Source organism: Ammospiza nelsoni, chromosome 1 (genome assembly GCF_027579445.1).
Source record: "Ammospiza nelsoni isolate bAmmNel1 chromosome 1, bAmmNel1.pri, whole genome shotgun sequence".
In the NCBI taxonomy this organism is placed as follows: domain Eukaryota; kingdom Metazoa; phylum Chordata; class Aves; order Passeriformes; family Passerellidae; genus Ammospiza; species Ammospiza nelsoni.
The window spans coordinates 43074936-43095768 of record NC_080633.1 but is presented as its reverse complement, the minus strand read 5'-3'; the positions used below and the strand labels follow the sequence as shown (position 1 = coordinate 43095768).

The following is a 20833-nucleotide window of genomic DNA, read 5'->3' as shown; positions in this document are numbered from 1 at the left end:
ATAGAACTGACTGGGAACACTTCCAGTTCTTATCCCACAATGGGATCCACATGCAGATCATAGGCTCCTGGCATGCAGTCACACCATTAAACACAGGAGTGAGACCCCAGCCCTGCAGGGACACTCCTGCAGGCAGATCACAAGCAAACACAGGAGGCTCTGCAAACCTGTTGACAGCATACTTGCAGGACACATCTTGTTAAATATCTGTCTATGAGGATTTTCCCTTAGGACCTAACAGGTAAAATAAGAAGGATGAAAAAGAAGCAAAGTTCTCTAACACCTCCTCCCACATGCTCAAGGTGCACTTCAAACTACAGCATGAACCTCTGCCTGTCCTGAGAGGATCTCAGAGAGACACTGCTCAGTCACATCTGCCTGGGGAAATAAATAACAGAAAAGAGCACAGAGAAGCGAGCCCATCCAGTGCCCTCAGCCTGTCCTATTGGGACTAAGGAAATCCAAAGTCACCCTTCTCTTTTTAAGACCATCTCATTGTCCCATTGCACCTCTGAATACAAAGATGTTCCCTTGTGCAGAACAAGTCTGATATTTTTCCTCTGAATTTTGTAACTCTAGGGGTGGAGTTAGATTTGGAGCTGACTTCACTTGAGAAAACACATCTTGACTTTGTGCTTTCTGCACTTCAGAAAGCTCCACAGCCTGACCTACCTCCCACTGATGCTAACGGGAGCCTTTCCACTGACCCCACAGATCTCAGCTAGTGACTTTATCTGTAGGAACCCTGATAACCCAGACACACCATGTTGGTATGTTTCTCTTAGAAAAGCTTTTATTTTACTGGAGAAGAAAGGACAACATATACAGACTGGTGGTCCTCTATTTATGAATAAGCTTCTTCTCTACCCCTGGAATGAATTATATTAATGGATTTCTTAGGTACAATTTATCACAATGCATAGGGTTAGAGAGTTTAACCCCAGTTCTGAAGAGGGTTCTGTTTGTCAATCTGCCACATCACAAAGTACTAAACTCCATCATTAAGGGGTGGGGGAGGAACCATAATCAAATAATTCCAGCAACTGTGAAATAATAACTGTCCATTTCTATTGCACCATAAGGCATTAAGAGTGGCAGTCCCAAGCTCTTCACAGTCAGCACCTACTACAAGCTGGTAAGGTTTGAATAGGAGATCTTGGCTCAGAACTAAGAATTTGATGAATATTTAATACCCCTCATAAAGTTGCAGCCTTCAAAAACAGCACCACATTTTAGAACTCCTAAAAAGCAGTACGGCACAAACAAAACTCATCAAGCTAGCAAGAAAGTCTGAATAGATCCCTCTTGGTTTAGGGCTGACAAAGAGCAGGTAAATCATTATTTACTGAATCTTTTCAGTGCACATGGATGTTGCAAGGGTGCCTGCATCACTCTGAGTCACAGCATTTATTATTTATAGTCCCAGAAGGACTCTCTATAAGAAACTCTCTTGCAGTGCTTTTGAACCAAAAGTGCATTTCAGTTTGAGAGCTCACAAAAAAAATTATGCCTGAACTAACAAAAAAAGTCTTTGTACTGACAAATACAAAAAGGACACAAAGGAAGCATTTGGTTTCTGGACAGCAAGATTGGGACTTCACACAGAGAGGATATTTTGATTCTGTAGAAGCTAAAATTAAAACTCATGCCAAAAGGACCAGGACTTCAGCCAAATATTGAAAATTCCTAAGGGAGAATATACTTTGACATGGTAAAAGGTATTTTTCAGAAGAATATCTCAGAGGCCAAACCACCCTTTGCTCAAGTGCTTCAAGAATGACATGATCCCAGGCTTAAGAGATGTAGGATGCAAGTTTTACATAAATATTAGGTTTAAAAAGGTTGAAGTATGATCAAACAAATTTTACATGCACGCACACACACAGAGGTTACATGTCTTGACATCAACCAGACAAATTCATAGATATTTATTCTCCTCTGCAGATGTAAGCATGTTTTATACATATAAAACATATACTGCTATCTGAACTTGTCATATGCTAAGCTACTCAGTCTAATAAACCCCTCCATCCCTATCAGGAACCACCCTGGCAGCATTGCAGGGACACACTGGCCTGCTCCTGCAGCTGCATGCAGTGTGTGGGGGGAAGAAAGGTGTGGGAGAGTCACCTGCCAGTTCCTAAGGCAGGAGATGGCTTTGGTAGCTGTTCCGATTCAAGTTAGGTGCCACTTGTGCTCTTCCAAGTTCCCATCTGGCCATCAGTAATGACAGGTCAGCAGGGTGACAGAGATAAATCAATTCCCTCTCCTACAGCTTTGCCAACTGTGCACCTGCAAACGTAATTAGTGCCAGTGTGTGCAAGGGAATCTGAGATAATTCATGCTCATAAGAGCAGTTTTGGTAAGTCAGTGATGTTCAGCAAGACTGACATGAGAAACCAAGGATAAAACATTGCCTGTGAGATCCCTGGGTACAACCTCACCCTGGTGCTTCCCACAGTTGCTATTTGTTAACTGGTTTTGCCCAGGCAGCAGGAAGATATCCGCCCTCTCTCAGATGACACTTCAATATTCAGCCACAACCTCACCTGAAGACACACATCTCCTATTTTACAGACAAAAAGACTGAGCCTGTCAATGGGATCTGGGTGGGATGCAACACACCAGCATCCATTAATATGAGAGCAGCTTCCTGTCAAAAATCCACCATCCATTAATATGGGAGCAGCTTCCTGTCAAAAATCTACCAACAATCAAAACCTCTTGTGTGTTCCAAGGTTGTATTCATGGGCTCCAGGGCTCAAGACAGAAGCTGGGGCCTGTAAGACCACAGGCGACAGAGTAAACATGGTAAAGGACAGAGAGGAATAAGTTACCAGCTCTGTCACTGCTGCTCTCAAGGAGCTGCTGGTGGAGTAGCCACAAGCTTGACACACTCTGCTCCTCACACACCTTCCTCCCATCTTCTTTTCCCACTGCACTTGCTGTGCAGAAGGTCCAGGGGCTTCCTGCACACCTGGGAAACCCTTCCTGGACCCACAACTTAGCTTTAAGTTGGACGCCATGTCGGCATGACTTGTCCTGGGAATTTTGGAGGAAGAGAGCCTCTTCTCCTGTCTATTGAGGCAAACAGGGTAGTCATAACCAGCAAGTCTCACAGATGTCTTAGGAAATTAAGATGTTAATATCACAGCAATTGAAAGAAAAAACACCCCTGAATGTGAACATAATAGGGGTGCCAAGTTATGGAAGACACATAATAGAAATACAAAACAACAACAGGCACTTAGATAGATCTATAGGGATGAACAGATAACAACTGTGTGGAAGTATTCAAAGGACAGGGCTTAAGATGTCCAAGAATTTAACTGCCTTCACTGGATTATGCACCTGCTTTGCAAGTGGGCTGCAGCTGTTCCAGAACTGATGAGGACATCTTAGTTCACAATCAGGACTACAGGAGGGCTTCAAGGATCAAGGCCCAGGACTTGAATGGTTTTCATGGGTGCCTTCCAACTCAGAATATTCTATGATAGGACTGTTGCCTGAAGCTGCCTTTGTTTTAACCTTCCACTTTTTCTATGTTCAGAGACTTTGTGCTTTCTTAAAAACCTTGAGAATCCAAACCTACAAACCAAAGTCCTTGTAGTTCATGGAAAGAACTCCACAAGGAAGCAGTAACAGCATCTACAGTGTGGATCAAAACAGCAGTTTCGATCCAAGCTGGAGCATGTGCTTCAATTAGCCAGTCTCTGACAAATGCCTGGAAGTAGCTAGAACAGCAGCATGACAGGAAAATAGTTCAGAGCCAAGCTAAAGGAGAATCTAAATCAAATCAGGGGAAATAAAAAGGTTTACTGCCATTTTGAGTCCCACAATCGCAAACTGATTGTTTTGCCTCCAACGCCCCCTTCAGCCACACCTGTACAACACATCCTCCTCATATTTTAAAGGATGCAGCCAGCATACAACCCACCCCTACTCCTAGGTCAGCAGTGTAATATTAACAACAGGTAGGAGCATGTATCACAGGATACCCTCCCTGTAGTGTAACCTGTTGGACTCATGCTAAGGGAGCACAAAACATCCATGTTTTGAGTGGAGGGCATATCCCAGGGGTGCTGACAGTCACATGAAATTTCAGAACAGAGCATTAGGTCTCACAAATTAGAAAATAACCTATACAGGAGATAAAGAAATCACACCTCTGTTTCCTGACACCATAAGCCATACAAATGAAAAATATCTGCTGGCCAATTAAAAAATATCCTAACAACTGGGTTTTGATAAAAATCTCAGTCTGATTTTCCCCATGGAAAAGAATTCTTACCTTGTCCCTCTTCTGATTACAGTATCATCAGAAGGCCCAGAAGAGAAGTAGTAACACATGGCTGCAGGCCAGGCATTTACTGCTGCTCTGAGGGCTACTGCTGCTACTGACAGGAGGGAGAAGAAAGCAAATGAATCATCTTTCTCAGCTTCAACATGAACCGCTGCACACAACAGGGGAAGTGTGATGAATACACTGAATTAATTGTAAAAGCCCATTTCAACTCCTCCAGGTGCCATATGCATCCATTTACAGTTCAATACCTAAGAAGAGCTTCTTCATGCCCTCAGCAGCTGGAAAATTCATGGAAAGACTATTGAATTTAGGCATATTTATCAAGGGCACAGCAGCAAGACAAAGAAGTCCAAGCTTGACATGATGGGAAATTTTTGTATTAGACTTATTGTATTTTTCTGAATAGTAATAAAAACCAAGGTGGTTAATGTTTTCCCCCATTTTTTTCCACCAATAAATCAAAGCATTATTTCTCTACAATGAAAAGTGGGTCTCCTTGTGACTCACTTGTGTGGAGTTTTTAACACTCGCATAAATAAACAATATGACATTTAATGCACACGAGAAGGTGAAAGTTTCAGAGAAAAAGCAGGAAGTATCTGTTGAAAGAGGAGCACCTGCAAAACCACTGACACAGTTGCTGTTCACCTGTGGCCCTTCCATGATGGGAGATTCCTTACCCAACCCTGCCACAGCAGCTCATTTCTGTTCCCTTCCTTCCTACCAGCAATATCTGCTGCCTCTGTTGCATCAAATGCTGAGTCAAGTCTTTGTCAATGAGAATCTCTTCAAGTAACTGAAGTGTAACCTCACTGTTGCTGAGAGAGAAGCAACATCAGCCCAATAAAGCAACTGCTGTTCAAGGCAGCTCCAGTTACAAACATCTGCCCTCATTCATTTTGTGCAGCTCTGGATCCATGTGCTGGTATTTGCAAAGCCAAGAATAGAGTGGTCTTTCAGCTACTTTACAGAGTATTTCAAGACATCAAGGGCTCTCCAGACAGCTTCCTACATCAGGATGTGCTTTTCCATCCCTAGGCTCCTGCTGGCATTGATGCAGCCGTCCCCAGAGAAGCCAGCAAGCACAGGGAGGGCTGGAGCAGGGCTGAGCCCTCTCAGCAGTGAAGCATCCCCAAGATGAGCCACAGTAAGGACATAAGCACTGCCACACCCTGCAGCCTCAAAGAGGAAGGTCTGGTGACCTTGAAGCCAAGACTAAAATATACATACATATCGGCCATAGGCAGTGAATCCTATCCCAAGTGAGGAGAGGTCAGAGATAGAGGACATTTAGACCCTTCCTGCCTTGGCTCATCCTGCTTCACTCCTTCTGTGGCAGAATGATGTGCTTATAATCTAACCTGGAGGCTGACAGGAACAATCTGCTGAGGTAGCCAACCCTTCCTTCCAGGCAAAGGGATTAAAGCTACAGCACAAAAAGCTTCTCCTGCAACTATGAAGACCCAAATCTGCACCTGTGTTACTGCAGTAAGTATGTAAAATGAGAAAGCACAGAAGTCAGGGACTGAGGACTGACTAGGAAACAACCATTGTGCTGAGTGACTTATAGTTACACAAAATAACCACCATTTCTTTACCATCGAGGTGATGAGCCAAACTAAACCCCCAAATACGCTGAAATAAAACCCCTCTTGTCTCATTTAATATACTTAAAGCTTAAAAATAAGCATGCACACAAGAGTCCTGTGTTCCAGTGGGACAATACATGCACATAAATTAAGCAAGGACTAGAGAACTTTGTGTATAATAGCTTGCCTTGTGACCTCTGTGCTAAGTATATATATATATTTGTATATAATACATATGTATGACTATTGCAAAATTCATATAAAAGATTACAATTAGGACAGAGACTATGTATTTCTTCTATGTTTATACCCACATTAAAAGATGATTAATCAATGATTTTATAAATCCAAAGAAGTTAATTTCAATGAGCTGCTGGCTTCCTAGCTTTAGCTTTATACTTTGACACAACCATAGCAGAGTCAGAAGCCAAGATGCTGCAAAGCCTTATATAAATGTCTGTGGAGCTGTCCCAGGCAACCTTACAGGAGAAGGGAAGGTGAGAGCAACTCCAATCTTCATTTTCTATTAACTCTCAGGTCTCTACATGAACATGAATAACAACCTAAGTAGTAAAGAACAAACAGCCAGAAGCAAGGAGCAGAGGTAAGAACAAATCATTAAAAAGTGATAAGCACCAAGGGTCCTAACTTAGCTAAAGGCAGTAAAAATGCAGACACACAGAGAAAACCACATCATGCCTCCTCAAAATGAATCTGGTCGTATAGTTTTAGTGCTGAGTAAGTGAACTGCCTCAGTGCAACACCACAGTGTCTGCTAGAAAGGGCAGTATTTCATCTGTGTGCTTAGAGGTCTGATAGCCTATTTTCCCAGGTGTGTCTCTCCCTCCTTCTAAAGGAGAAAATTACACAGCAAATTAATCTTTGTGAACCTTTTTATTTTTCACTGCTCCTCCTCTTCCCTCCCGCCACTCTTCCTAGCTGTTGTGAAAGGTAAGCAGGAATACGCTGAAATTAAAATTGAAATAAATGACAACAGCAGGAACAGCCTGAGTCTGGTCTGGCTCACAAAAGTGAGTTTATGATACGGTCGAGTCAGGGCAAAAAAAGAGGTCATGGAAGTGCTGTCACACACCTTTCTGGAGAGAGCTTTTTGTCCACATAACTACACATGAAAGCCTCATGTGCTCAGGGAAACTAATTTTCCAGTGTGAAGGGATTTCAATTCACAATCCACCACCATCCCACTCAATTTACATTACATGTGGCCAGCTGGGAGAGGGGAAAACAACAGCAAAGTAAGACACAAAGCAATTCACAAATCACTCATTTCCAATGCATCAAAGGCGTAGCAGTGAGCATCTGTGTCATGGACTGTGGTCACTCTGTGACTACATCTGCCTGCCTGCTTGCCAGAAGCTCATGCAAAACCCACCAAATCCAGGGAATCACTGACTGCACAGGGGGAGTGCAGTCCCTACACACAAACTCAGAAGGGTTGTTCCCCTGGGAGAGAGGAAGGGACAGAGGCAGTTGATTTCAAATTCTTTCAAGGCATTTCCAAGGTATGTTACATTGACTGTGCTTAAGTATTTCATCGGTCACCTGTGATTCAAAAGTCACATCCAGCTTAAAACTGCAGATGAGTCTCTGAGCTTAAAGAAACCAAGGTCTAAACTCTCAGCTGAGTACCACTCCTAGAACAAAACATTCACATTAGTACACCAGTGAAGAGAACTGAACTGCCAAGAGTGTTATTCAGTGAAGAGTATACAAAATTGATCCCTAAAATAGAATGGGTGAATTTTTAGTACCAAAAGACATTAAAAACCCCCAGCATAGCTTTGAGAAGAATTTAGCAGAAACATCCCATTCTGGTTTAGAAGCTCTGAAGCTCTGAGAAGGGAGAACAAAGATTACTTTTCAGTATTGTCTATAAGACTTCACAAGAAGGATCTTTAAAAGCCTGTATGGTTTATTATCAGAGAACATAACTAGATGCCTAAGAAAGATCTGTATGCAAGCCTTGTTCATACAAGGGGTACATAAAGCATAACCAGGAAACCCATCACAATTTCTTGATGTCATTAAAGCATGGTCTTAATACACAACTCTGAGCAGAAGAGTTAGTTCTCTGAAACAGAAGCAGCCTATGCCAAATTTACACAACAAGGACTTCCAGTCAAGGGCTCAAATCCCATAACTCAGCTGCTCTTTGCTTCTTGAGCAGCAAAGAAGCCAGCAGATCAGACTTTAGAGACATCTTTCCCTGCTAATTACATGGTAACAGTTTAAAACAGAGATTGTATCACACCCACTGTCTCTCGAGAGCAAAAACACATGTATAATCAAATTGTTAAGGTAAAACAGTAAAAATATGGAAAGGCAATTAACACCATACACAAAGAAATCTTTGCAACTGAAAACACATGATCTGTTTTCACTGAGAACAACATTTTCTCAGCTGAACTTTGGCAAGTAAGCTGTGTGGTATAAAAACCATTTTTTCATAAATATGAGAAACCCCTTCTGCTACCAAACAAACTCTTATTCCTCTCATCTTTAATCCCAAGCCACCTCCACACTAGAACCAATAAATCCTTATTTAGTGTCAAAATGAGCCCTTGTCCCCTTTTTAATCACACGTGGCCTTCAGAACATCTAGCAGCTGAAGAAAGAGCTCCTGGATGCAACTGAGCAGAGAAGTCCAGCTGCCAGTGAGTACCCAGATCTCTGCTGCAGTTTCATAAGGCAGAGTCAAAGGGCAGAGGAGAGGAGAACACTTGCATGGTGTGTTTTCAAAGGAAAAGGTGAAACACTTTACAATGGAAAAGGGAAACATCAGTTGGTTAGGATGTGAGAACTGTGAAGCACAGCCTCTCACAGGTATGACAAAGCAAGCTTTGGAGCACAAGATGGTCAAAGGGCAATGAAAGCTGGAGGCAGAATGGCAAAAGTTTGTGAAACTTTTCAGTTGACACTGGAAAAAGCTTGGAGAGATGAAGGGGCAAATTGCTGAGCTCTTTGCTTACATGGCAGTTGTAAGGAAAACTTCCAAGTTAACTCCAAATAGCCAACTGTACTTAAACTCAGGTGTGTCTCTTCTCAAACCTAAACAAAACAACCCAAAAGAAGAAAGAAGACCTAGCACTAAGGAAGAGAAGAAACAAGTAAGAGGGGAATAGACAAAAAAAAAGACACACTTGGACAAAGGATGTACAACAGAAGGTGCAGCCTTCAAAGACTGCCCTAGGGAAAAAAAAAAAAAAAAGACCAGACAGGAAGATTATCTTTTTTATCTGTATTTACCAATAAAACACCAAGAAATGTCCAGTCATGAGCTTGAGACCTCATTGCACTGTATGAAGTAAACAAAATCACTTAAAACACAGGAGAAGAATGTGAGAATGTCAGTGCCAGCCACAATGCTGTTGGATCAGCTGGTGTTAATTCAGTGAAACTGATGCTGTAAAATCAGTGCATCAGGAAAACTCAGCCTCCATCTCTCTTTTAGAGTCTCAAGGATGCAAGAGGGATGACATCTAATTCAGTACAAAAAAAAAAAACAAATAAAACATTTCCACCTGTACACAAAAATGATATATCACCTCCCAGTTAGAAAACCAGCTCAAATCCATGAGGAAAGACATAGATGACTTCACACTACCAGGAATATGTGGACAGCAATGAGAGCAGAGAATACACTGCATCCTCAGAAAGCACACATGACATCAAATAAAAAGAAGCAAGAAACATGGCAGGAAAATTAACTACAGGGGAGGAAAGAAAACAGAGACAAAGAGAGTATTTCCACTAAAGGACAACCAGAAAAAGAACCAGATAGAGAAAAGATCTTAGAATATGCTAAGGGAAGGGACTCATCAGGATCAAGTCCAACTCCTGGTCCCATGTAGAACATCTCAAGAATCACCATATGTCCCAGAGCATAGTCCAAACATTTCTTGAACTCTCTCAGGTTTGGTGCTGTGACCATTTGTGACCATTTCCCTGGGGAGCCTCTTCCAGTGTTCAGCCACTGTTTGGGTGAAAAACTTTTTCCTGATATCCAAATTAAACATTCTCTGACTCAGCTTCATGCCATTTCCTTAGGTCTTGTCACTGGTCATGAGAGTTAAGAGATCAGTACCTGCCCCTCCTTTCCCCTCATGAGGATAATGAAGACCACAATGAGGTCTCCCTTCAGCCTCCTCCAGGTTCCAGTGACCTCAGCCACTCCTCACCAGGCTTCCCCTCCAGACCCTTCACCATCCTTGTTGCCCTCCTCTGGACACTCTCTAACAGTTAAATGTCTTCTTTACATTGTGGCTCCCAAAACTGCCTCCAGCACTGGAGGTGAGGCCACCCCAGTGCAGAGCAGAACAGAACAGAGCAGAGCAGGACAATCTCCTCCCTTGCCCAGCTGATGATGCTGTCCCTGATGCCCCGCAGGAAGTCATTGGCCTTCTTGGCTAAGTTGGGAATTGTTGAAAATTTCTACATATTTCCCTGTTTGCTAGGGAGGAAAAGTCCTGCACTCCCATGTAACATCCTCAGTCCCTTGTAGTGCTTCCACCTTGTAAGCTGAGGAGCTGTGGTGCTGTATTGCCTGCTACAAACAAGTCTCTCTGCTCATGGTTAGCAGACATGGGCAGAGGGTGAAAAGTGAGAAGTGGAGGGAGGGATGCACTGTAAGGTACCAAACAATCAGCATCTCCTTTACATCAGTTCACACTGTTGTGTGACAGTAACACAGAACAGCTAAACCTGCACTATCCTCAGACTGCTCTTCAAGGGGACAGGAAAAGGCTCATCTTCTTATCCCACTTCAAGCCACTAGAACAAGTCAGATCTCCTTTCACAGACTGAGCTTTGCTTACCCCACACAGCGTGGTGCCAGATATGTACACCCAATGGAAGCAATGCTTCTGCTTAGATTTAAGGATGTGCTTAACTCCTGGCTGGATCTGCACTTTCAAATACATCTCCTTGTGGGCCAAGGATTTGCATTCTTACACATCTTTAAGCTTTCCAGGACATGGCATTTATCATTCTGACTGTGATAAAGGATGGCAACACCCTGCTCGTTTATCTTGCTCTCAATACACTGCAGAAAACAAAAATATAGATTTTTTTACTACAAGGTGGAGGACACTGATATCACTCTCCCTCTCTGATAATTTAACTATAGCATAACATCATCAGGTTTAAATCAGAAGAAGGAAGAAAAGGCTTGAAGAAGCAAAAAAAAGAAAACAAAAAGTGGGCGAAGCAAGATTTACCACAAAAGAAACAAAATCTGTTTACAGATCCCATCTGAAAAGAACATCTCTATTAAACATGATTTCAGAAGAATTGACAAGGATAAATCCATGTGCAGCTCCAGGTATTTCAGCCTAAATGTGGAAAATACACATTATTCTAAGATTATGAAGAGCTTAGATTTTGTACACATTTTCTTGGTTCATTTTATACATAGTTCAAGATTTAAACCAACAGACTTGGGTGCTCACTGATTTTTAAAGACAGCAGCTCTCTACTTTTTAACATGTTTCTGAATTATATATGGGCTGTGTACTCCTCCAGACAAAGGAACTCTGAAAAATTATGTTCTGCCTCTATCCAGGTGCTTCAAGTTATCTCCACCCTCCCACCTCTTCATCCCATGAAGTAAAGATGAAGGCTGCACAATGTCAGTCACACTGCAAACCTGTTCAGATGCTGCCTCTACCTGAAAGTACACAATCCATGTGTTGAGACTCTCATCTCAATTTTCAGAAGCTGAAATCTTTTCTACAGTGGGCTAGGCAGGTCCTGAGAGAGTGCTGACTGGAACACATCCTCCACAAGCCAGCATTATGCCAGACTGCATCCAGCTCCTCTCACAAGTTTCTCCTGATGGGATTGCTCTCCCTCCTGCCTTTTTCTCTTTGATGCCTGGCTAAGTGATTTTGGCTGCACCTGTGGTCTGCAATACATTTAACAAACAGCCCAGTGTGCCCCTGACCTGCCTGCTCCAGAGCCACGTGCCTGTGGCAGTGCTGCCTGGAGCATTCAGCCCAGTGCATGTGCTTGAGCGCACACGGCCCATTTCGGACCCGCTTCATTACCCTTTCCTCAGCAAGCCTGCCTGGAGTTAATTTAATGCATTTAAGGACTGAAGACCAGCTTTGCCACCCTGCAGTGCTATCAAACATGTTACAGGCAGAGGATTTGGCCATATTCCATCTATGGGGTTTCCTTCGAAGTCCACTTGTGAAAACAGCTGAGCTGATGCTTGAACAGAACTCCGTCCAACAGAGATCACCACCACCATGGAGAGCTGCTGCATCTTTACACTGACTCTTGCATATTCAATCCCTCCCCTATCACAGGAGTGGGATCACTTCCAAGACTCCTTATCTGACATCTTTAAAAGTATGGAACAAGACTGGAGTTCACAACAGTGGTCCCCATATTCAGGTTCTACTGGCCTGGCCAGCTTAATATGATCCCTCTCTCGACTGCCACAGAAGAGCACTCGCAGTCCCCAGTCCGGGAAGTAGCATCAAGGACTCACAGGAGTGACCAGAGGCAAGTAAATGCCTTCCAGCTTCTTCCTCAGCAAGAGTCCTCTGAGCCTGGGGACTGTCATCTTAAGATTCAGATTCCCATGGAAGAAAGCTTTTTCCTTCTCAAGAGTGAGTTCCAGCTTCGAGGCCCAGTATAACCAGGACAGCTTTGAGAGAGAAGGGGGTGAGTCTGTGTTCAGAGCCACACCTGGATGTGCCTTTGCAGGGCAATCCCACCTCTGTCTATAAACAGGCTTCCTCCCAACCCACTCAGAAATGCCTGTACCACGCTTTCTACCAGTCTATATAAACTAAAAACCTTTAAAGTTCAAACACAAATCACTTATTTTCTGATCTAGCCAATTGAAAAATGATGAATGACAACAGGTTGTGAAATTTATCTTGTCACCAGCCTATAATTGCTACTTGGAGCTTCAAATTATGGCAGAAAAAATGAAGAACAAAACTGAAGTGCTTATGGCTTATTTGGATTCTGGTTTACAAAGTGTAGAGCATTATCTTTGTCAGTGTGTGAGGAAATGCAATTGCACTGTGGATCTCTACATCAAAAACCATCTACTTAATTAATTATTTGAGTATTATATCAGCAAGAAAATAATTACTGTAGTTATTTCAGAGATGCTTATTGATTTTATACATGTGATCTGTCTGCAAAGGTTAATATGAATTTGCCAAAAATCTAAGTTCATTTTACTACAGAATTATTATGGTATTAGGATTTAGGATTAGCATACTATGATTATTAGGATTCTTAATGGTATCCTAGCAAATACAAAAATATTTTGAGGTCTTTCTAAAAAGGGACTGGATAAGGACTGAGGAGTAAAGGAGGAAGAACAGGCTGCAATTTAAGTAGGTGTGAGATTGTCTACAGATGGAGAGTTAAGGATAGAGAACAACTAAGGAGAAAGAAAGAAATAAAATCAACAACAAACTATAGGCAGACTTCCAAGACCTTGCAAGTAAAATTACAGTAGTTTAGGTGTACTTGGTTTAAAGTTCACTCATTCACATTTCTTCACTAAAAAAGTCACCCATAAATACCAGAAATAAAAGCTCACCAATCAAAAGCGATCAAAGCTACACTTTAAAAGCTAACTCTGCCCCTCTGTTCTTCCCCCCAGGCTTCCAACTTCCCATCTCAGGACTGTCAGTAGCTGTCAGCAGATCATATGAGAAATTCATCTGAACATACAACATAACTTGACAGGCAATACATCAGAAAACCTAGATGTGACAACAGCAAATTCCACCAGATGGTCCTGGATCATATCTATCTATTAAAAAAATTCTGACAGAAAAAAAAATAATTTTAACCACACATAAGCAGAGCTTCTGAGGAATGGGAAAAAAAAATCTGTTTCACCCTTTGTCCTAACCATGCCAGAAAAGGAGATACACAACAGCTCCAGCTTGTTCTCAACAGTTTGTCCTCTCATTAATATCTATATGTATATTTCATCCTCCTCTCCAAAGAAAAGACTTCTAAATAAAGATGGCTCTCCCTTAAAGGCAGTATGTACTACTAACAATGCTGCTTTTCAATTGAGAAAATTCTGTCAATGACTCTGGAGCCTGGTCTTGCTCCAGCACCAGCCTGGTCTCCAGGAACACCAAAACCATGTGGTTAGCCCTGGGAGCAGCTGCAAACTGAAGCACATTCAAGACTCCCTGTTTGCCACCTTTCCCATCTCCCTGTTGCTCTGGCAGGCAGCAGATTCTGTTTGGGTTCAGGATGCCTACAAACCTCATCAGCCTCTCTAGCAACTCCTTTAGGAGAGACCTTGGATTGCCTTGTCCACTGCTGGTCACACATGTCTGTCCTGTCCAAACCTACCCTCAATCCAGGTAAAACTGCCTTTGATACATGTGGACTACAAATGACATTCCAGCAGGCACAGCCTGCTCCAGCCTCAGGCCCACAGGAAACAGAGCTGTGACAGGCACAGGGCCAGGGTCAGGACACTGTGCCACCCTCTGAGAGATGAGCACAGTCCCACGGCAGGAAACTCCAGGTTCAGAAGCAGCTCCATGGCTATTTCACTGATGCTGTCACTGTTCTTCAGGTGAGCACCACCAGCCTGGCCACAGCACAGCTCAGTTGTGACAAAAGTGAGAGACCTATGAAACACAAATCAAACTGGAGCAGGCTGTCACTGCTCGAGTGAGACCCTCAGGGACACCATTCCTTGCTCCTGTTCTGCCCCTGCCTTGTAAGCTGTGTGCAGATACAAGTTTTGCTCTGTGAGATGAAGTTGTGTGTAACTGCAAACTGCAACTACCACGTGTCCTTGTCCTCCCAATTACCCACGCTTGGAAGTAAAAGGTATTTAGTCAAATATATTTTTAATTGGTAAAGCAAACAGACATGAATCTGAATGCACAGAGGGAAGGAAGACAGTGAAGGATGTGGTGTTACTTTATCATTGTTTAATAGGGCAGGATGGTGCTCCAAGTGCTTTGGAAATCTGACAGTTGCTTTGAATACAAAGCTGTGACTGTGGAAGAAAACAGATCTACTCCCTGTCAGTGCACAAGCTGCACTCCACAGCTCAGGGCTGAGGCAATCTCTCTTCAGGCCAGTGTGGCACAATCAGTTTCCACCAAGAAACCAGACTGATCCTTTAACTAAGGAGTAGTTCTGTATATCACACAAACCTTTTTTCCTTCCCCTAAGGACAGTTCCTTCTATTACAGACTCTCCTTTGCTGTTAATCAAAGTGCACCCATTTCCTGAGTGAGAAACACCTGAGTGTGGGATTACTCCAGTGCGCTGTTTATTGTCTCCATCCAATCCATTTTACAATTATCACCTTCAGCACAGAGAGAAAGCTACTTTTACATCATAGCCCTGAGAACAAAAAGCTTATGAAAAAGCCAATTCTGCCCTCCTCCTCGAACTTCAATGAGGAATGTATGATTTTTCACTGTGCCTTTGTCATTTTGACATAAAAGAAAAAGTCAGTGACATTTTCAAGTTTTGTTGTTGTGCACCAGTGGGGTTTCAAATACTGCAGAAGAACATAATTACATTTATAGACACTTTTGACTGGAACTTAAATGTTGCAACAGCTCTAATAGTCTCTTAGAGATAAGAAAAATAGGCATTTAGCTCAAAATGTATGTTCTGATTAAACTGAAAATGGACATCATCTTTTTACTGGACTGCTTTTTGGCATCTAAAAGTTTTTTCTATAAATACTAGACTATGATTTTTCAAATCATCAACTTCCTACAGAGAGAAAAATACACATCTTACTATTTTACTGTTCTCAGCTGAAATACTGTAAAAGAGAAGGCATAACATGTATTTAGTAAAATTAATAGAAAGTCACTTCCTCCCCTTCTGATATTTAATATCTCATTAGAAAAGCAAAAAATAGTGCAAATCAAAGTCCATGAATCAGCTGTTTACTTTATTTATTTATAGGCATTTATATAGTGCTCATCACCATAGCAACCAGGAACCTTTTCTTCTTCTTGTTCAAAGGAAAAGTTGTAATTCAAAATGTGATCCTTTGATGTCACAGTGCAAATAGGTACTTAGGTCCTTTGCTGCAAACACTTTAGGCAGGTGCCTGAAGTACACCAACCAAGTCAAAGGTGTAATGAAAGAGACAGAAACAGAGAAAGGAAAAATAAAAGGAAAGGAACCATGAAACAAGTGAGAAAAAGGGAAAGAGTAAAGGGCTTTCTTATGAAAATCCACAAGGCACTGTGTCCCACAGTAAGCCATGATCACCCCAGTATGTTTTACCTGTAATAACAAGTGTCTGGTTCATGGAGAAGAGTCCAATTAATGGAGACCAATCAGCAAGTTCCAAATCTATGCTGAGGGCACTGGTGAATATTCTTAAGCAAGGATTTCTAAAAGGACAGTACCTTAAAAATGAGGCTGCAGAGGGCTGTCTCCCTTTTGAGAGCAGAGAAGTCAGGAGCTTCACTTTGACTCCTACTCTATTCTGATCCCCCAGCAATTAGGCATTACCAAATTCCCACAGAATTAACAGACCTTTTTAAAAATGCCATCTGCTCACAAAACATCAAAGGAAATGTGTAAATTAAAACACTGCTCCTGCATACACCATTATAGAATGAATTACTAGGTATGTCCTGCAATTGCAGTTTCCTCATGATACTGCTGGGAACTTCTTTTCAGACCCCCAAAAGAGACTGAAATTGATTTTAAGCCAACTAAATTGGTTTTTCATCTGGTTCCTTCCCACCACTGTATAGATTATACACATACATGAACAACATAATATTTCAGATTCTTTTTAAAGCTAATGAATTTCTAATTGGGACAGAAAGGGAAAAAAAAAAGATATCTTTGGCCTGTTGTCATTTTGTTACGTAAGAGACATTATCATGAAGATTTCCTCAAGACACTGGTATGTGAAATTGTTATCTTCTGCATTTGGCTTGATCCTAACTTCCTCATAAACCAATACTGTCCAAAGCAGTTAAACAAGAAGTGTTCAGTTGTTACTAAACTAAACACATAAATCTTTACTCAAGACTGGTGGTTATTTTGTAGTCTTTTTTTATAGTGTATTCTAAATAGGGCAGAAGCTGCATGTATGACAGCAGTAAAAGTGACAAGTTCCTTATCTGGAAAAGCACCAGCAGGCACTGTTATCAGAGCAGACCAGCTCTTTTAAAGTGGATTGATGAAGCTATTTTTAAAAACACCTAATAACATCACAGAGGAGACTCTGATCTCTGCAAAGGTGAGCCGCACAGCTCGATACTCCTGGGAGGCAGCTAATGAAACTGAAGCTTGTCATACACAGACTGCGTCCAGTAATTGGCTTTGAACACTCCCAGCTGAGCCTCCCCCGTGCCGAGCTCAATGCCCGCTCACAGCCTGTGCCAAACGCAGCCAGAGCCGGGCACTGCCTGGCACCACCAGGGCTGAGTGGCCCTCCCTCCCCTGCCCTGCCAGCAGGCAGAACCTGGGCAGTAATCTGTGGCAATACAACAAACCTGCACACTTGGAAGGCAAAGAAAGAAACCTGCTTTCTTCCAGCCCCTCACACCTACCAGCTGGCTCCCAGGACAGGGAGAGACAGCTGTATGGGAAAGGTGGCAGAGTGGTGTCGGAGCAGGTGGTGTGCTGATGGAGAAGGGAACATGTTCTACCACAGAAGGTGAAGGAAAGGGGGGGAGACCTAACCCTTTAGAAGGAAGAGGGTCCATGTCACGCCTTCATCCAGCACAGCAGAACCACCAACAAATGCTGACCTCTGGGAACCCAGGAAATTCCTCTGGCTGCCCTGGAGGGCTCAAGCCCCTGCCCAGGGGACTCAGAGACCTTGGCACAGAGCCCAAGACCCCTGTGCCTTTGATTTAGCCCTTGGAAAAAACAATTACCAGCCTTATATGAACAATTACAAGCCACGAAATTTAAGAATGATAGTGAATTTATCACAGGGTGAAAAAAAGTTTTTTGAGGTTTTTAGAATGGGGGTTCAGGGGACAAGATAGAGGAATTGGGGTGTGTCCTGTCTTTCTCCTTCTTGGCCTCCATGTGCTGTGATGTTGGTACTTTTAGATTGGTTTAGAGTAGAAGCTCACTGTCTAACATTAGATGATAGGTATTGGAAAGTAATTGTAACTATTGTATGTGTAGTTTTTAGTATAAAAAGATAACACAGCCCAGAGGTAGGCAGAGTGCCTCGGACTGTCTTGCTGAGCGGACCTCGGCAGGCCAGGAGAAAGAATTCTATAGATAAGGTACAATAAACAACCTTGAGACCGAGAAATGAAGAGCTCTGACTCCTTCTTTGAGCGCCGGGCTGGGAAAAGAGACTCTCTAACATATCTTGGGGTCACTCTGACCAGCTGAGACCCTGAGGCTAACCCTCAGTGCTGTGTCATTGGTGCGAAGTCCCTTAGGGACAGCTGCTGGCTTCCCCAGGAGGGCAGCCAGCAAAAGAGAGGAGCATCACTCATGTTCCCCAAAACTGCACTGACTCTTCCCAGCCCGCTCTTCGCTGGCCTTTGTGGACCCACAGATCTACTCTGCCTCTCAATGTAAACTTCAACACTGAATTCTGCAACGACCCTGGAACACAACCTAAGAAAATACTGTCCCACAGTGTGAGATCTTTGCCCTTTTGAAGAAATTTTATCTGCATAGCTGAGGATCTGTGATCTGGCTCTGGCCCTGTGGTTTAATGCTCTCCTTTGCGCCACCTCCTTTTTCATGATTCTTCCTGCCTCCCACTACTTCCTAGAAAAATCCATTCCCTCATAGCCTAGATACACCCTGACTGGAAAAGCCATTTTAAATAGAAAGCAGTTTCTTCTGCTGAGAAAAGTCATCTATGGCTCTGATCATTTGACAGTTTTACTTGTGGAAGATCTCTCTAGGTCCCTATGTTTTAAAACACCTCCTAAAGACCTTGCTATGTTAGAGCACAGGCCAGACACATTAAAAACTCTGGGGAGCAGCAACTGAATGTGGGTTAATGTCATAGGGAACTATTTAAACCCACAGCACTTATGGAACACTTTAAAGCAACAACTTTTAAGAGAAAGGGGGTGAGAAAAAGGGGAATGAGAATATTCAATTTCCAGATGATTGAAGCAAACCTCAGTAAGTTCACAATGAGATGCGACTGAGGAGATTGGAAATTTAGCTGGAAAGAGATTTCCATATAGTCAATCCATTGCTGAATAGAGAGTGGGCTCTAAGTAACTGGTTCCAAAACATTACCCAGGCATCTAGAGTGCATGTTCATGGCACACTTCACAAGTGTTGGAAGCTGAACGCCAGCTTTGATGACAGCTAATTAAAACACAAAAATGAGACTCCAAGTAAAACTGCCACCTTGCAATCATAAACCGTTCAAAATGCACTCTGGCAGAAAAGCAGACTGCAAGGCAGCTTTCCTGTATCTACTTCACACATTTGGTATCTACCACGGTTTTGAAAATGACATTGCAAAATAAACACCCTGTTTTACAGCTGATGTGTTTAGCATAAGTCAGATTTGTTTCAGGGAGAACGTCCTTGCAGAGAATAAGAGCTCTTCTGGTTCCCAGCTAAGTCAAGGCTTGATCTAACAAGCCAATCAATCAGTTCAAGCGTTTTGAGATTGCTCTTAAAAGGAGCCGTTTCTGTTTTATTACCAAAGTCAGCAGTCACCGTTTAACAGTCAGCATTTGTCAATAGTTACCCAACTATGGCACTGGTGTGAAAACACTGATACGTTCCCTTGGCTTGAGCAGTTGTTCAGATACAGTCCTTATTCTCATCACTAGAGGAGAGTGTGCCTCTCCAATTGATTTATTTTTCTAAACATGAAGCCTTTATCTTCATAGCCCATTTAAACACGGGGTTAATTGAGGGGGGCTGGAAGGGAGCAAGGGGACCCAGCAGACACACAGAGCCCACCCTCGGAACATGCATGTGCAATGCATCCAGAGCTGACACAGCCAAGAGAAACTTTTCCACCATGCTTAGTCAGCATGCAATAATTAAAAAGGTGCAGGGTGTGATAAACCGGCATCCCTATCCATTAGGGCCAAACTCGCAAATTCATTGCTAAGCTTTCAAAGCCGAAGACAGCTGTCGGCGGGCTAGGGGGGTGGTGTCCCAAGCCACTCAGCCATCAAGGAAAACTGTCAGGAGAGCATAATTACATCTTCACCTTTCCCAGTAGGCTTTAAACCTGCAGCGCCTTTGACCTCTGGGGAGGTTATCAGAGTTGGGATGGAACAGCTGCCTGCTCCGCTGGCCTCACCGCGGGCTGCCCTGCCGGCCCGGAGCGCTCTCGCTGCCCGTCCGTGCGGAGGTGCCCGCGGCCGCGGCGCCAGCCCCGCTCCGGGAGGGCTCATCGCATCCGCCTCCCCGCCGCGGGGTCGCCGCCGACCACGAGGGACATGGCCCCGCTCCCCCCGCTTCCTCATCACCTCCTCTCCTCTCATTCCCCCCCCTCGGGAAGAAGGAGACAGGGGCCGCCGCCACCCCCCACGAACCGCCCCCTGCGGGAGCCCGGGCCGGCCCCCGCCCACGCCGCCTCACCTGCCGCCCGCGGCAGCGACCGCCCCTCGGCCCGGCCCGGCCCCGCCGCCCCAGCCGCCTCCTCGCTCACGGTGTCCCCGCCCGGCGGCGGGCGGGAACGGGGCGGGCGGGCCTGGCAGGCCGCGCATGCCCGGTGCGGGCCAAGGGCATTGTGGAGGCTGCAGTTCGCGGGCCCTGAGGGCGGCCGTCCTGCTTGGGCGCTGTGTGCACACGCTGTCCCCGCTCCTGTCCCCACTCCTGTCCCCGCGGTCAGTGCACACGCTGTCCCCGGCCCTGCTCGGGGCAGTTCCGCGCACACCCTGCACCCGGTGCCAGCTCCCACCCCTGCTCCCACCGCAGCCCGGCGAGTTCCCTTCCCGGCTCTCTTCCCGGCCCGCCC

At 43.9% G+C, this 20833-nt stretch overlaps 1 protein-coding gene across 1 annotated transcript in view; it reads right to left on the bottom strand.

The window, feature by feature from the left end:
- POMGNT2 (protein O-linked mannose N-acetylglucosaminyltransferase 2 (beta 1,4-)) overlaps positions 1–20490 on the bottom strand; it is a 31620-nt gene extending 11130 nt beyond the window's left edge. Inside the window, exon 1 of the mRNA XM_059489607.1 lies at positions 20455–20490. The gene's annotated coding sequence lies outside the window, so the exon portion shown is untranslated. The remainder of the gene's footprint in view (positions 1–20454) is intronic.
- Positions 20491–20833: the final 343 nt, after the last annotated feature.